This window comes from Macadamia integrifolia, chromosome 5, assembly GCF_013358625.1.
Source record: "Macadamia integrifolia cultivar HAES 741 chromosome 5, SCU_Mint_v3, whole genome shotgun sequence".
Lineage (NCBI taxonomy): Eukaryota > Viridiplantae > Streptophyta > Magnoliopsida > Proteales > Proteaceae > Macadamia > Macadamia integrifolia.
The window spans coordinates 7528867-7536006 of NC_056561.1; the positions used below are offsets into that span (position 1 = coordinate 7528867).

The following is a 7140-nucleotide window of genomic DNA, read 5'->3' on the forward strand; positions in this document are numbered from 1 at the left end:
CTCTGAGAACTTTGAAATGAAGGATATGGGCTTGGCATCTTTTGTTATTGTCATCGAGATATTTTGAGATTGATCTCACCAGTTGCTTGGGCTATCATAGAGAGCCTATATTGATAAAGTTCTTGAGAGATATGATATAAAGACTTATAGACTTAGTGTTGCTCCTGTGATTAAGAGTGATAAGTTTAATTTGAGCCACTGTCCACAAAAAGATATGGTCAAGAACATATAAAAAACATTCCCTATTCTTCAGTTGTGGGAAGTCTTACGTATGTCATAGCTTGTACTCACCCAAATATTAGCTTTGCAGTTGGGATGTTAGGCAGATATGTTAGTAATCCTGGTATGAATCAATAGGTGGTTGAAAGAAGGTGATATGCTATTTACAGTGAACGAAAGACTACATACTTATAGAGCAATTCATCAGTTGCAATTAATCAATCATTCAAACTCTAATTTTGCTGGTTGCCTCGATAGTAGAATGTCTACATCTGGTTATATCTTTATGCTAGCTAGTGAAAAAATTTCTTAGAAGTCCAAGAAACAGACTTGTGTCTCCACTTTTACCATGGAGGCGGAGTTCGGAGCATGCTTTGAGGCCACATTAATGGCGATTTGGTTACGGAATATGTCTCTGGGCTTCGGGTTGTTGACTCCATCATGAAGCCACTGAGACTTTACTGTGACAACGTCATCATTGTGTACTCCAAGGATGACAAGTATTCTAATAGGGCTAAGATTATTGGAGTAAAGTATAACTTTGTGAAGGAAGCTGTTCAGGAACAAAAGGTGTCCGTATCTCATATAAAGAAAAGTCTGATGATTGCAGATCCATTGATCAAGGCAATGGCGCTTAAGCTCTTTGTAGATCTTGCATCTGATATGGGTCTTACTAGTGTTTGATATATTGGTCATGTTTGATTATACATGCCCTCTATTATTTGTTATAATCATATTTATGGATGTTCGTAATCATTTCTCATTTTTGTCATTATGTATATAATTATTGCGAAATGAATGAGATATTTTTATTTGGACCTTTTATTATTTGTTTCCCTGCTTAAGAATCAGTTTGGGTGGGATTGTTGATACTGTGCTTTTGAAAAGGAATGTGTCAATTGATAAATGATGTGTAACCACCATAGTTATTATCAATAGTTTTATTCATTCAATGTATTATTGAATGCAACCACGGATGAGGTGTTTTGTTTAAGTGGCCAATTGAGTTGTTCTTTAAAATTGTTGGAATCTAAGAATTTTCATTTTAACAAACAAATATTTTTAACTTGTTTTCCATAAATAAAACTTGAGTTGTTGTGAACTGGTCAAATGGTCCAAGTGGGAGATTATAGAATTTAATTTTCCTTATTTGTCCCAATTGACCATTTATTAGGTTCCGTTATAAAAACCCAATATTTGATTTGATTGCAAATATCTTAGATTCTATTAAGGATAACCACCATATTAGTTTAGTTGTAAATAGGGAAGATTTGTTCTCTAATTGATTGGCATACCTTAATGGGAGATGGATATTATGTTATTAAAGGAGACTAGTGAAATAACCTAGGGGGGTGAATAGGTTATACTAGTGGAATTTAACTCTTTTCGATGTATAGATCACAAGTATGATTGTAATTTAAAAAACAATACTGAATAAATAAAATAAGAACAACCACGACACAAGATATATAGTGGTTCAACTCAATCTGAGTCTAGTCCACTCCTTACAAGAATCCTCTTGTAAGGTATTCCACTAGTTCTCCCTTTCAGTACAGTAGGTAGGGAAGAAAAACCTTTACAATCTTTTTATGGATAAGAGTATCCTTACAAATCTCCTTTCCAAGCAGAGAGACGCCTTCACAATCTCTTTTAGAGGTAGAGAGAAACCTTTCTCTTTTTAGGATAAGAGTATCCTTACAATCCTAAGTACAGTCTAGAATTGTAAAAAAAACAGAAAATAAGAAATAGTGGAATAAGAGGAATACCTCAAGTATGGTGCAAATGAGAATGAATAATAAATGATGAGTGATGCACCTTATGTAAAGTCCTCTCTTACGGCTTTGACTTGCACAGGAGAGAGTAGAGGACTTTGATTAAGACTAGAGCCTCTTGTTTGGGATTTGTGTAACTGAATAACTCAAGTAGAATAAACTTCTCTAATGCTTGCAATAATGCTCTTAAAGCTCTTTCTTAATCAATAATTAATTAAGAGTGATTAGGGTATTTATAGGTGAATTTAGTAAAGCATTTTAGGTAGGGAATCAAGCTCTAACGGACATATTCTGGATATACCGGTCGATCGGCTACCAATGGCGGTCGACCGCTAAGAGCCGTTGTAGGCAATAAAATAGCCGTTGGAGTACTTCTAGACAGGCACCGGTCGATCAAAACTTTCAGTCGGTCGACCGCCTATGGTCTCGGACAGATCCGGTCGAATGGGGCTTCCAGACGGTCGACCGTCTATGGTCTCGGATGGTTCCGGTCGATCGGGGCTTCCAGCCGGTCGACCGCCAACATGACAGGTTCTGTCATACTGACCAGTCACCAGTTTTTTGACTATAACTTTTTGGTCCGACCTTGGATTGATTTGACATCAGTTTTGTTGGAATCACAACTCAATTTCCTACAACTTCTATGAAGGTTTCATCTCCTGATACTAACTTTAAGATTCCCTAAATACCCTTGAGTTAGGTTACTGTGTGTTCCATACCACTTAGAAATTTTCCATACCTACTCAAGCATGCTCTATGGTCATTCTAATATGATGCAATGCACATGCATGAGGTGAGTGCATATAAGTATGTGGAAATTACAAATTACATTAAAAATAACTAATCTATCCTAGTGGTCTTCTTCTTCACTGGAATCTTCCATTCTTTAGCCCTTCATCTTCTTTCCTTCTTGTTTGCTGTTTCATGTCTTTAAGCTTAGCTTCATGTCTTGATTCAACCTTCGATCTTCTAAGGGTTTCTTCAAGCTAATCACACTTTAACAATCAAGTTAAAGATGTATGTTTGTTTGTTAACACCAAAACATGGCAAGGAGTGTGGACATGTTTCCCAACAATCTCCCCCTTTTTTGTGATGACAAACAAACATAGACAATGAAACCAAATAATTTGACTATCTCTGTGTAAAGATCAATAGGATAATGAAATGCAGAGCCAGAAAGTAAACAAGGATGAATAAATGAATAAAGTCATTTCCATAAACAATTTAACATTTCCATAAATAGTACTATCATTATACTATCATTGTTCCATAAACAATTTAACATTTCCATAAACAGTACTATCATTATACTATCATTGTCATTGTCAGAAGTAAATCTTCTCCCCCTTTTGTCAACAGCAAAAAGGTAATCAAAACGACACAAAAAAAATACTCCCCCTGAGTATGTGCCACATAGAAAAGTAGCATAAGTTCAACTTTCCATAAATGTCAAAAGTATATAATAATAAACGACTTAAACAAACATAAAATTGCAAGAAGAAAACATAAGTTCTAATCTGCTGCATCCTCATCCTCCATGTCCGCCTCGTCACTATCTTCTTCGTCATCTTCAACGTCCTCTTCGTGGCGGAGGAGCTTGAGAATTTCATTCTGCTTTCTTTCCATTTTTGCCAACTGGGCAAGGATGATATTTCCAACTTTCTGAAGATCAGTAACAGTTGCATAGGCTGAGGTCTCATCACTTCCTGGTTGTTGTGGCTGACTGGGTCCAGCAGTAGTCTTTTTGGAGTGTGTGGACTACTGGGGAAGAAGATGCATTTTTCGAATGGTGGAAATATTGATCTCTTGGGGAAATGGATCAAATGATTCACCAGAAAAATCTATTTGAAAGTGGTCCATGATTTGGCAAATCATCCGTCCATAGGGTAGATTTCCCTTTTGAAGTCTATCACCATGGGTAATCATTGTTTTGAGCAGGATGTAAGGAAGGTTGATGGGTACTCTTTTGCAGATACAGTAGGTAAGATAGGCATGAAATGGGGAGACTTCATCTCTATGACCACTCTTTGGGAGAATGTTGTAAGAGATGATAAGATTGACAATCCTCCCTATATCTGTAAGTTCTTTAGCCTTAATTTTGTGTGTATTGGCATATTCCTTCATAATGCTGGAATACACACAGTCAACATTCATGAATTGTTCTATGTAGGTCTTGGATTGGTAGTACTTGAGGTCCCCTATCACAGAAATGTCTAGGATTTCTCCTAAAATCAGGATGTCGAGGTCTATTGGAACGCCCTTAACATATGAATGGACCATAAGGGTGTCACTTTCACCAGAGAAGGTAAGGTTGCAAAAGAACATTTTGACTAAATGGGGATAACAATGGGAGTCAAGTTTGAGAATGTTACCCCATCCCAAGGCATCAAAAAGGTCTTTGATGTCATACCTGGATAAAGAGTCGGTATTGATGGTCCTACCTTGCTCTATGTTGCGAGAGATGTAGAGATCCCATGATTCTTGAGCAATGGTGGAGGAAAACCATGGATCTTTGTCAGAGGCCTTCCTTTTTCCTTTATGAGCCACGGTTTTCTTACCTCTATTTGGGCGATGAGAGTCCATGACGATTAGAGGTGTAATAGAGAAAGAGATCCAAGGGTTTTGGGAGATGAATAGGAATGAATCTCAAGAGTTATAGGGTGGAATGAAGTTCTAGACTAGGGTTTTGGGAGATGAATAGTCGAAATAGGGTTTTAGACCGAATAGGATTCCAAGGTTGTGAAAAAAAAATGTGTTAAGAAGTTGATTTTAAAGGGTTAAGAATCGAGTTTTCGGCGGCGTCTGTCGACCGGTATATTGTGGCGGTCGACCGGTATCCCTTTCGGTTAGAGGCGGTCGATCGAAAATCCTTGGCGGTCGACCGTCAAACCATTTGGTCAGTGGCGGTCGACCGGTATACAGGGGCGGTCGACCGGTTGAAAAACTTTATTGCTGTGGAAAGGATTTTTCAAGTCCGGGCTTTTGGAAAGAATTTTCAAACAGAAATGTTTATTCAACCAAACGGGTTACAAATGCCAAGTTCCTTCCTTAGGAAACTAAAACGCTCTTCACCAAGAGGTTCAGTAAATATATCTGCGAGTTGTTTATCAGTTTCAATGAATTCTAGAGAGACATCACCATTTTGAATGGTGTCTCATAGAAAGTGGTGTCGAATATCAATGTGCTTTGCCCTTGAGTGTAAAATGGGATTTTTACTCAAGTTTATGGCACTGGTGTTATCGCACATGATTGGGCAAGATTCGAAACGCACTCCAAAGTTTTGGAGAGTTTGCTTCATCCAAAGGATTTGAGCACAACATCTACCAGCTGCAACATATTCAGCTTCTGTGGTAGATAAAGCAACGGAGTTTTGTTTCTTGCTAAACCAAGAGACAAGGCAAGAGCCGAGAGAGTGACAAGTACCACTGGTACTTTTTCTGTCAATATGGCAACCTGCGAAATCAGCATCTGAAAAGCTGACCAAGTCAAGGGGTTGGTTTTTGGGGTACCATAACCCAACATCACAAGTACTTTTCAGGTACTTAAAGATCCTTTTTACAGCAGTGAGGTGTGATCTCTTGGGATCAGCTTGAAACCGAGCACATGCACATACACTGTACATGATGTCAGGTCTACTTGCTGTTAGATATAGAAGGCTTCCAATCATGCCTCTATATCTAGTTACATCCTCAGAAGGTCCATTCTCATCCTTGGTTAGTTTCAAGGATGAGCTCATCGGAGTGTCTGAAGATTTTTGACTATTAATGTCAAATTTCTTTAGCAGCTCCTTGGTGTATTTGCTTTGATTTATGAAAATTCCATTATCAGTCTGTTTTATTTGAAGTCCAAGGAAGAAATTTAACTCTCCCATCATACTCATTTCAAATTCATTGCTCATTTTGTTACTGAATTCAGTACACATTCTCTCATTGGTTGAGCTAAAAATGATATCATCTACATAGATTTGAACAATGAGTATGTCATTCTTCAGGTTCTTCACAAACAGAGTTGTATCAATCCTCCCCCTTGAGAAGCCATTTTCTATCAAGAAAGTACTTAATCTCTCATACCAAGCTCTAGGGGCTTGTTTGAGTCCATATAGAGCTTTCTCAAGTTTATAGACATGGTTTGGAAACTTAAGGTCTTCAAAGCTAGGAGGTTGAGCAACATATATCTCGTCTTGAATGTATCCATTCAAGAAGGCACTTTTGACATCCATTTGATATAGTTTAAAGTTCTTATGGCATGCAAAAGCTAGTAACATTCTAATGGACTCCAACCTTGCTACTGGTGCATAGGTTTCATCATAGTCTATTCCCTCTTGCTGGTTATACCCTTTGGCAACTAATCTTGCTTTGTTTCTCACTATGTTCCCATCTTCATCCAGTTTATTACGGAAGACCCACTTAGCACCAATGATGGTGTGGTGGACAGGTCTAGGGACAAGTTCCCATACCTTGCTTCTTTCAAACTGGTGAAGCTCCTCTTGCATAGCTATAATCCAATCACTGTCTTTTAGTGCTTCTTCTATGTTCTTGGGTTCGATCCTTGAGATAAATGCAGTGTGATTGCATACCTCTCGGGTTTTAGATCTAGTCTGGATTTCTCCATCTATATCTCCTATGATGTTTTCTAAGGGATGATTCCTATGAGGAATGACTTCCTTAGGTAGTGTTTCTAATTTTTCTATGGTAACATCATTTGAATCGTTAAGAGAAATATCATTAGTTTTGTTCTTAAGTTCATCAATAATATCATCATCATCAGCAAGAGATTTATTTAAATCATTAGGTAAAGATTCATAAAATCTTACATTCATAGATTCCTCAACCATTAAGGATTTTTTATTAAAAATTCTATATGCCCTACTGTTGAGTATCCTAAGAATATTCCTTCATCAGATTTTGCATCAAATTTTTCAAGATGGTTTTTGGTGTTTAGGATGAAGCATTTACATCCAAATACTCTAAAGTAGTTTACTTTTGGTATTTTACCAAAATATAGTTCATAAGGTGTTTTAGAAAGCAAAGGTCTAAGGATTATTCTATTTAGTACATAACATGCTGTATTTACAGCTTCAGCCCAAAAGTACTTAGGCAAAGTGTATTCATTAAGCATAGTCCTTGCAGTCTCTTGCAATGACCTGTTT

At 37.4% G+C, this 7140-nt stretch overlaps 1 pseudogene; it reads left to right on the forward strand.

Annotated features, from left to right (window-relative positions):
- The window catches only part of LOC122080064, a 37544-nt pseudogene that overhangs the window by 20180 nt on the left and 10224 nt on the right, over positions 1 to 7140 (forward strand).